This window comes from Poecilia formosa, unplaced genomic scaffold, assembly GCF_000485575.1.
Source record: "Poecilia formosa unplaced genomic scaffold, Poecilia_formosa-5.1.2 Scaffold188, whole genome shotgun sequence".
In the NCBI taxonomy this organism is placed as follows: domain Eukaryota; kingdom Metazoa; phylum Chordata; class Actinopteri; order Cyprinodontiformes; family Poeciliidae; genus Poecilia; species Poecilia formosa.
In genome coordinates this window covers 1146655-1151639 of record NW_006800127.1, presented here as the reverse complement: position 1 = coordinate 1151639, position 4985 = coordinate 1146655, and the positions used below count along the sequence as shown (strand labels likewise).

Genomic DNA, 4985 nt, shown 5'->3' with positions numbered 1-4985 from the left:
TGCAAACAGTTATAAAAATATAGCACGGCTAAGCCACTTCCAAGTATAGGCAGTAAATATAAGTAGGATCACACCATTTTGTCATACTGCGACAACAAACTTCAGATTATTTTTTTATACAACAGATCAACACAGCAGCACACAGGCCAGAGATAAAGTTGTGGGGAATTATAGGGTTAGGTTATGAGAAAACATCCCTTAATGGGGGCTGAATCTGATTTCACAGCACATTTTTGTTGTCACTCAAAACCCTAATAAAATAATTTGAAATTTGTGGCTGTTAGATGGCAAAATGTGAAAATTTTCAAGGGGTATGAACAGTCTTATGAATAGGCATCATATATAACAAATAAATGTAGCATTTTCTGAACAGTAGCTCATCATGTGTGACAGAATATTTCTCAAATAGGAAAACATTTCTTCATTGGTACAAACCGCTCACATTGAAAAGGAATTTAATCATCACTTCAGCAGAATAATATTTGCACTTGTGTGATACAGCTCTAATAAATTAGGTGTAATCTATTACTATGCATCTAGGTTCATCTGTAAACAATAAATATGGCAGCAAAAAAGGATAGGCAGTAGTCCAATGCAATGAAAACCAACCCTAGAAAATGATACTCCATCCTCGTCACTTCTAGTGATCACGAAAATAAATATACAAAAAAAAAATCTAACAACTTAAAGCAAACATTCAGCAAAAAAATAGGTCCAGGTATAGAAAATGAGAATTAAACTGTTGAGAAATTTTGTAAAAAATGTAAGGCTCGTTAAATATGATGATAACAGAGGAAAACAGGTTTTGCATGAGAGGCTGATTGGTATTAGGTTGGAGTTAGAATGAATCCTTTGTGCATAACCTGAGACAAAATGTGAAAAGCTGGAATTTGGTTAAATCAAACAAATATTTGTGTGTTCTTAAGTAAAAAAAAAAAAAAAGTGTCATTTTAACAGTCCGCATACGAAACCTGAAATACTTACTTTTGGATTTCAGAAAAGAAGATATAAACTGAGACTTGTTACAGAAAAAAAATATATATTATGGATTATATTAACCCCAAACGAAACTCCCAACAACACTGACAGTTTTAAAGTCAGGTATTTGTGTATCCTTGGCAACCTGGTATGTTAAAGTATTGATTTTAGATTTTTTTTTAGGTGAAAATAATCTGCTCTATATGAATCTCTACAGCAAACGCCTTTCCTTAAGCAGCGTGGCAGCATTCTGGGGTCTCAGCCAAGCTGAACACAAAGATGTCATTGAATCATAGCCACAGTAGTTACCTTTATACAACACCACCTGTGTTTTACAGAGAGATATGGTCTGAGGCATGCACACACATATAGCATTCTGCAAAAAAACACCCCCACATATATTTCTGAAGATTGAATAAATGTTGGTTCTAAATTTTCGTGAAAAATATGATGACCTTAATTTTGCCAGCAAATACAAACCAAACTTAGATAGACAAAATTTCTCAAAGCGCTCATAATGTAGTTTAACAGCTTAATCTCTTGTTTAGGCAGCATGGTGACAAAAATAACATGTTATTAGAAAAGAGGCTTCAACTAAAGCCTCTCATTCACCAGGAGGTAGGAAAACTTTGGCTGGTGCGAGGAAAATAACACTGAACTACTGAAAAGCCATCTGAGGTAAGTGATGTTTCATAGTGTTTCCTATAAACATAATACATGATTATATTTTGTCATTTATAGATCAAGTTCACATGTATTTTCATAAATTACTGCAAAACCCTTAGTAACATTTTTAAAGTTCTGAGTATTATCATATACATACACCTGGGAGCATACTGTATGAATGCTCCTCATAGACACAAGGAACTGCTGTTTCACTTTACCTGAGTAAGATTTCTAAACTACTAAAACACACCCCATCTGATCAAATGAGACCTTAGCTGTCTACTCTAGTTTCAATTATAATATTAGTAAATATTTGTGAATATATGATGAATGTCCCAATCTGATTCTAAATATCAATAATCAGGATAGGAGCCCGAGACTGAACTCTGATAGACATAATGATGTAATTTTATGTCAGTTGCACCCCCAGCAAAATGTGCAGATGTGTTTGCATGGGTTCATTTTTAAACATTTTTGTCTGTTTTGTATTGCCTGCAAAATTGTTGTACATTATACATTAATCTGTCCAGCAAATTAATTTGTTAAATGTTTTACAATTATATTAACGATTAAAGAGAAGCTGAGTTGGCTGCAGTGGCTCTCCGTCTGTGTCATTATGGGCCATGTTTATGAAGGATGTCGGTTTGTATGTTTTAATTTCAAACAAAACGCAGTTCACTGGAACTGCACAAAGTTATTATCCTCAAGCCATATAATAAAAAAAAAACAGAGGAATCATGTTAAGATAATCTTATCGCTACAGAAAGGATGTCAACATAAAAACATTGTCATCAGAAGCAAGATTTCAATGTATTGAATTATGTTAGATTTTTAAAAACATGAGATAAAAGCTACTAGATAAAACTATTTCAAAAACATTGAAGCAATTTTCCAATTTAAGCCTTTGTTCAGGTTGCTGTAGGATCCAGAACATTTGTGGTACATGAGTTAAGTTAAACACAATCATTTCAATGGATTGTTTTCATTCACTTTGAAAAGGGAGTTGACAGTCATTTATGCTGATTTTATTAAAAGTAATGACGCTTCAGATTGGGACCCTGTATTGGCAATTGACTACTTAGATTGGTATTTGTGACATCCTAGCAATGTAAGGATGTCCCAGCCACAGTTGCCAGTATTTTACTGTAAATTAGTTGTTGGTTTTTTTTTGTTGTTTTTTTACAGTGTACTGCAGAGGCTATTCCAATATCAATATCACACTTTTGTTTATCTCTGAAAATGTTATCATCTTAACCTAAAACCACACATCCCATACAGTAACCACTGAAAAATGCTGACTTATCTGATATTTGACTAAAAAAATACCATGCCACAAAGCTTGAGAAACTGGCATCTGAGTGAATACAGCGTGCATAAATTGTTGGTAAGATTAGGCACATGGTTAACATGGTTAACATGGTGCTTGGTGTTTTGGTTTATATGTATGTATTTGTTATATATTTTTTTTATTGGAGCTGTGCAAAATTTTTTCAATCCTGACCAGCTTCTTTCTACAATGTAGCTTGAATGTTCTCCTTATGAATGTACAGGTTCTCCCTAGTTTCCTCTCAGAGGACAAAGCCATGCAAACTAAGTTGTTTGGTCTCAAGAATTGCCTTTCAGGTATGAGTTTTTCTGTGAATGATATTGTTTGTCTCTGTCTTCCTGTGATGAACTGCCAAGCTTTGCAGGATGCACCCCCACCTCATTCCATGTACCAGTCTTTGTAGAAACTCCACTTGATTATGAAAATTGTTTATCCTCAAGCAAACTGATGGACTTATTACTCAGTGTCTTTTCATCATCCACAAATCTGTACCCAAACAGCTTCATGGCGGGACCGCACACCTTCTGCACAACCTGAACCAGCGTAAAGGGAATGCTAGTCCTCCATTTCTCCGCCTGCTCCGAAGAGTTCTTCTGTGTGGAATATATTCCGCTGGCTTCCTCTGTAGTCTGTGTGTTCCTGAGGATCCACTCCCTTGCTCGGGAGCTGAAAGGTATCCCTGCAAACTTGTACATCTCCTCGGCCTTCTGCATTGGGTACCGAGCAATATCCTCATAACGCACCAACATGTAGCGTCCCTTTAGCCATTGGGGCTTGCTAAGTCCCAATTCTGCAGATGTCATAACTTGATCACAGTTTCCTTTTAGCCTCTTCACCTCCTCGTCGTTTTCAGGCACCTGTCCGTCCTGCGCCCAGGCTTTCCATGTCTGGTATTTTGAGGGAAAGGCCACCATGCGTGAAACCAAGATGGCCCGTGGATCTCGAACCAGCTGGATAATGGCGACGTTCAGGTGGGGGTCCTCCACCAAGGGCTGCAGTGTGTCCAACTGTCGCACACGGACAGCCTTGATGGCATGGTGTTGCTTGGAGAGGCAGGACTCAGATGCGAGAGTCAAGTTCAGTGGTCCACACTGGCGAATCTTGCAGTGATACCTAAAACAATACATACTTTCATCAGACAAATGTGTTTCAGAGAGTTGGTTCTGAGTTTTTACAGGCCATTTAAGCCATAAAAAAGAAATTTACTAAATGTAACCAAAAAGTGTTTGTTAGTTTAAGACCATCTTGAAAGAATAAGTTCAAGGAAAGTATTGCTTTTGTAAAGCACTGTAAATAGATTGATCCATCCATCCATCCACAGTGCAGCCTATATGATTACTAGAACCTTTGTAAAATTCAATTTAAAAAGAGGCATTAACAACACAAAATATTTCAGATCCCTTGTTCTCCCATTCTGTAGCTTCAAAGTTGGTTTGGTAGTATTTGGACAGTACCTCTCAAAAACATCTTTGAGCACGGGAGTACAAACAGGTTCTTCGCAGAGAGCTAAACTTGACTCTCTGCGGAAAAGATCAGGGGTGACGTGGTTCTGCGGTGACGGAGAGATGAACTTTTCAAGGGGAGAGAAATCACAGAGGAACAGCGCCTGGAGGATGTCCCCGTAGATTCCTGGCAAAGCCGTCGAATTGTTCACCTCTGCTGCTGTGGCCAACAGGCGCTCAACGTGCCACAGAGGCTCAAACAAATAAAACATGGTCTCTCCGTGTTGATTGAAAAACTCCCCCACGAACGATGATCCTGTCCGTGTGCTAGCCATGAGCAACACATGCTTGCGACCACTGCTGCTTCTTTTTACATTTATGTCGCCCGTTTCATCCACTTCGTTCTTTTCTGGGAGATTTGTTTGGTTGTTTTTTGAGGCGGGTTGTTGGCCGAGCAGCACTTTTAGAACATCCACATAATCTTTGGACTCTGTATTGTTGTCATTCTGAGGAGTCTTTGGAGTTTGCTGTGGTATCTGCCTCTGGATCAGCTTATCCGAGACCCTGGTAAA

General features: G+C 37.9%; 1 pseudogene; it reads right to left on the bottom strand.

The window, feature by feature from the left end:
• Positions 1-441: 441 nt before the first annotated feature.
• LOC103147749 (carbohydrate sulfotransferase 3 pseudogene) lies at positions 442-4985 on the bottom strand (annotated as a pseudogene).